Source organism: Sarcophilus harrisii, chromosome 2, assembly GCF_902635505.1.
Source record: "Sarcophilus harrisii chromosome 2, mSarHar1.11, whole genome shotgun sequence".
Classification (NCBI taxonomy): Eukaryota; Metazoa; Chordata; class Mammalia; order Dasyuromorphia; family Dasyuridae; genus Sarcophilus; species Sarcophilus harrisii.
Window position 1 is genome coordinate 628,412,727 of NC_045427.1, and position 6,238 is coordinate 628,418,964.

Consider the following 6,238-nt stretch of genomic DNA (forward strand, 5'->3'; position numbering starts at 1 on the left):
TCTCACTAATATCTCCTTTCAAATCTAGGGTGTTCAAGAAGATTAGCAACCCCCCCCAATGCATATTAGTTTGTATTTTCCTTTTAAAATTTCCTCAAGGATGATCTTATTTTGTATTGTAAACCTCTTATATGGGAATTTGAGATGCGATAAACAAAGCTATATTGCAAATAACTCTTTACAGCCAAATGTGTATTTATACTTCCATACACTGAGGATTCATGACTTCGGAGGCAACATGATAACATGGAAGGACTCCTGGTTTGGAGGGCAGGGACCTGAGATCAACCCTGCTTCTATTGCTAAGATCTTGTGTGGCCTTCACTATTTCTCATATCAGATTCTCCCTCATTCAATGAAAAGTTTGGACTACATGGGCTCAGAATTCCCTAATTAATTTTTATCTACAATCCTTCGACCAGTGGGGTTAGTCCATCTATTTACACCTTAGGACCTAATTCTATATCTCACTTTCCTCTTTTCAGCATCTTGACTCAATAGCAAACTGGTTCCATCTTAAACTGATCTCCACTTTTGAATCCTATGTCCCCTTGTCCAATGGGGACACACATTTCCTTACTGAATTATAAGGAAATATTGCTACCCCTCCCCTTCTCCATTCCTATAATCTTGCTACTGAACACAGATTTTTTTCCCTTAGCTACCCACTCCCTTCAGCATGTATTCTAAGATTTTTTCTTCTCTTCTAAAGTCTTTTCCATCATTTCACCTTCACTGAAAGACTGAACTTAATATATCACTGAAACAAATTGAGAACATATATTGATAATTTATTTTTTTCTACAAATCTTTATTCCAAATCACTTTTCCATCATCACATGAATTATCTTTCTTTTGTTCCAGTATAGCTGAGGATATAGAGGGAGTAGAGTGGGGGAAAAAGATAGATAGCATTTCTTCTTCCAACTACTTCAACTTGGGCCTTTGATTTCATCTCCTCCCCTTTCTGAGAGGTTGCATCTCTCCTCTTTTTTCCTAATTTTTCATTTCTCTATATTCACTGATTCCCTTCCTACTGCTTGCAATAAAATGCACTTCTCCCTCATCCCTAAAACAAAACAAAAATATCCATCCAATTCCCAGAGATTCCCTGACTGGCTTACTGTGTATCTTTTTCTCAGCACTACTATCACTTCCAAAGGACAAAGTATATCTTTTTGGATAACTGCTGAATTAAAAAACAGCTCACTGGACAAGGAGGAATTGCTTCAACTTCTGGAATGTGTAGGCCACCCTGCAAGACTGACTTTTCATCTCAAAGGTGCAAGGATACTAAGACACAAATTGCTAGTAAGAAAGCCACCTTGGAATCCCTCTACATACCCTGTTCAAGCCCAATTATAAGGCCTTTTTCCTCTTCCTTTTCATTGTCCAATTGTTAAAAAAATATGTAGCCATTGGCCTCTTTTCACCTCTTTTTGATCCCATTTGGGCTCTTCTTGGGAAAGTTATAACAGAAGTCTGCCATTTCCTTCTCTAGCTCTATTAACAGACAAGGAACTGAGACAAAAAGGGTCAAGTTACTGTCCAGCGTCACACAACTAGTACATTTCTGAGAACAAATTTGAATTAAAAAAGATGAATTTTCTTGATTCTAAGCCCAATGATACCTCCACTGCATCACCTAGGTAGAAAGATAAATAACAGTGAGTAATCAGACAGGACTATGCAATGACACACTAGTCACATCTCTCACCTGTAGCTCCAAAAAGCTGTAGCAAGTACAACAGCATCTGGCTGTTAAAACCATCTTGGCAGACCAATTAAATAAAGTTGAGCATTAACTGACAGGCCTCAACCATTTGTGACTTGGGGGATACCTGCTTGAATCAACTAAGATGTCCCCCAGTGGAAGGGTAGAAAAGAACAGTTTGTTCCAGTGGCCATGAAGGCAGCTGGACTTCAGTCCAACAGCAAAGATACCAAAGTCACCCTATGCATCCTGGGTTATAACTGGTCTTCCTGACTTTTGTTTTGCACTGAAGTTTGATGACTCTGAAAGAGAGAGTGAATTTTATGACTTCATTTAAATCCAATTCATGAACAAGTCAAGAGATCACACTTGGACAGCATTGGTCTTCTTCATCCCAAGATGTCATTGATCCTCTACAAAAAGGATGAACAACAATTTACATGCTAAAAAGGAGAGAGAAAAAAAGTCTCTCCTCAACTCTTAATGTCCACAATGATAATAGAGGCTGTTAAGCAAATAAAAGGTTTGAAAGTGTTTTTATTATGTATTGATGATCACCAAAGAAGAAAAGAAAAGAAAGAAAACAGAAATAATCCAGGGGAAAAAGGGAAAGTGATTGGGGGTACTTTATCTTATATAATTGAAGTGGGCAAATAGAAGGTTTGTTCAAATGAGGAAAGATTTTGGATATCTGAATTATGGTTTAATCTTGAAGAATGATAAGCTCCTGGTTTAAGGATAATATTGACCTTACATTGGCTGGTAAAGAATGAGAATGCCTAGAGTCTGAAATCTCTTTAAAAGGGCTTGAAAAAGAAGAATGGGAAAGGAAAATACTTATATAATTTCTATATATATCTTTATTATAGAGAGTAAATTCAGAGTGGGGAAAATTGCAACAAACACTTTCCTGGATAAGAATAGAAATTCAAAGAAAGTGATTAATTTGTGTCTTTTTCTATTTCTCACCAAAAAGAAACTGATTCCTGGGGTGGAAATGAAAGAACCAGTTGAGAGTTGACCATGGCATCTGAGGATATGTGATATAGGAGATAAGAGCTGATTGTAGGCTAACACAAAGCTGAGATTCAAAGGAGAATAGATTATAAAATAGATTATGAAAGTTCATTTTTCTGGTGTTTTAAAATTATTTTTCTCAGGACTATTTTTTCAACATTCATTCTTTAAAGATTTTGTGATCCAAGTTTTTTCCACTCTCTTCCTCACCTCCTCTCTTCCCAAGGCAGCAAACAATTTGATACAATTTATACAGATATAATACATGTATATATGTATAACATGTATATAAATTTTAAACATATTTCCGTATTTGTCTTGTTGTGCAAGAAAAATCAGACGAAAAGGGAAAAGAACATGAGAAAGAAAAAGTAACCAAAACCCATGAAAATATTATATTTCAATCCAAATTTAGTCTTCATAGTTCTCTCTATGTATGTGGATAACATTTTCCATCCTAATTTATTAGATTTGTCTTGAATCACTGTATTGTTGAGAAGAGCTAAATCTATCATAGTTGTTTCCTAATCTTCTTGTTTATAATGTGTATAATGTTTTTCAGGTTCTACTTACTTTACTCAGCATCAGTTCATGTAAATCTTTCCAGACTTTTCTGAAGTCATTTCTTATAGAACAATAATATTCCATTGCATTCATAAACCATAACTTAACTGTAACCCCAACCTTTTGGGGTCCTTTCCAACTTCAACATTTGGTGGCCCATATGGGCAGAGTCTGGGCTCCCCTGGCTTGATTCTCTCCTTGTCAAGGTAAACCCCCATTTTTTGTCCTGTAATCCTATTACCGGGTCACCCCAAACCACTGGAAGAAAGTTTGTCTGGGTCATCACAAGCTCCACACTCAGCAAATTTTTCTTGATTGGGAACACCCAGACTTGGAAATTCTTGCAATTTTCAACAAAGTTCCTAGGGTACCTTTGCCACTTTTTCACCTTCTCTGGAACACCAGAGGAGATGAAGTGCTATAGGATGGCTTTTGGCAAAATTTTATGGCAGTCCTCTTGCATGGCTGCTTTTGTCTGTGTCTGTGTCTGTGTGCAGAATGTCTGTGTCATGTTTGTTCTGTGTGCTAGATTTTGTTACCTGGAAAGATTTCAAACACAACTAGTAAGAAAAACCCCTATGCTGTAGTTGGAATGCTGAGAAAATTTCTTAAAGAAGCCTACCTTTTTTCTGTAGACTTTAGCTCTGGCTGAACTGGGGGCTACACAAAAAATTTACTAATTAAAATTAAAATAACATCTTAGAAGGTTCTCAAAGTTTTAAGAGCAATGATTAAGAAGTTTGGCATTTGGTCATTTTATGATGGCAAGAAAAATTCCTGAAACTTTGGGGATAATTCCAGGAATTTACCCCATTCTGAAAGAAAAGAAAAAGAAAAAAAACAAACTAGGTAGACAGCAACTTTTAGCTAACCCTTCATTAACGCCTATCTTGTCCAGAGTCCCTTTCTGCTCTTTGGGAAAGCATTCCCAAAGCTATTAAGGAATCCTCTCCACTTCACTCCCTGGAATGGTCCTGAGTGTATCTTAATTATGGGGATTGCTAATAAGATTGATATAACCCAAGTCCCTCTGTTTGCTAACTCTTCTCATTTCAGAACTGTAGGGAAACCAAATTCTGCTTCATCTATAGAAATAGAGGAAGCAGCAACACTGTAGGGAACCCATGCAACCTTGGTCAAACACCTCCCAGTTTTGGAGGAGATAACACTATTGAAAGAACACATTGGCTCTCTCCAAGTTAAAAAGATCTTGAAGATCAGACTTGAAAAACTTTAAGGATCTGCTATGTCTTAAAAATAGAGAATTAATTTTAAATTCTGTATATAATAAATAATGAAAATGCACAATTATTAAAATCTGAGGACAAAGTATATATTGAGAGAATTCAGAGGCTATCCAAAAGAAAGCAACATCAAGTTTAACACATCAAGGATTTTAATGCTCAATCTTTAAATATTTAACATTAAATAAGAATTTTTTGTAATAGAAAGTCCTTTACCAATCAAGTAAAATAAACTTGAATGGGTCAAGACTACTTCTAATCAATAAATCAAAGAGCAAAAAAATAAAAAATCAAAGAAGATTGGATTATATAACTAAATAAGTTATCCTGAAAATTTGAGTTTAATCGTGTATGAAATAAGTTGAATGATAGCTATCAACATTACAAAAATGAACATTTTTTTTTATCAATTCAGATACCTTCATGAGTGCAGAGGACCAGTGATGAAGAATGTAACCTGCCTTCTGAGAGAAAAAATTGATGGCCCAGTATGCAGAATGAGACATCTATTTTTGGATATGGTCAATATGGAAATTTATTTTTCTTGATTATGCTTATGTGTTAACAAGGATTTTGTTTATCTTTCTTCACTGAGTGGGAGGAAATAAATATTTGATAAAATAAGATAGACATAGAAAAAAGGTGTCTTTCAGGCATTTATTAAAAAGAATTTCAAAGTGAGTCAGAGTATTTGACCTGGAAATCTTCAAGCCAGAAAAGCATAATGTAAGTAAATTAATGAGAAAAGATTAAGTAATGGAATCAAGACTCCTGTGTTTTTATGTCAATTAAGCATTTATTTCAATGTATTTTTAAAACTCTTTGGCTTAGGGCCATCAAAGGTAAAAAATATAGAGGTAAAAAGATGAAAGTGATACCTCTTGGGAGGGAGTAAAAGAAGTTTTGGTATCAACCTGGAAGAACATTTCATTGACATATGTTTAGTTCTGTGATGTTTAACATTTTTATTAGTATGACTTAGACTTCATCAGCTAGTTTATTGTTAAAAACAAAAAGGAAGCTAGTTTCAGACTATCCTGTTTTTGTAGGATATAGAATAGAGGATATAGAGACCAAAATTTCTGTATTGGGTCCCTGTTGTGCTAAGGAAATGAGTCAATGACATTTCATCCATTTCCTTTGTCCCCATATTCTCTGAAGACTTAACTATTTAGTATCTCCATACAACCTTTGTATCTTAATCAGCTTCTCTGATCTCAATGCTACTTCTGTGTTCCAGGTTCCCAGGATGCTACTTAGCATCTTTGAGCAACACAGAATGCTTTGTTAAAAATACACATATTTTATTTTCCCAACTCTTCTCTGATATTTCTTCTTCTCCCATGGCCTATATAATCTCTCCTTTCCCTAATGCATATTGCAAAAATCATCCTTAGATTTTGCCAGTGGCCTTTTCTCATTAATAAAGATACTTTTTGGCAAGGAGAGCTCCTCATTGTGATTTTTTTTACAACTTTTGTGCCTCATCTTTGCTCTTCCAAACCTCATGGACCAACCCCATCAATTATATTAAATTATATTAAATCATATATTAAATCATCTAATCAACAAATATGTAAGATATATATATATATATATATATATATATATATATAATTTATACATATATATGCCAAACAGAGAACTAGGTGGTGATGTAAAGGCAAAGAATATAAATAAGACAACCTCTACCTTTCAG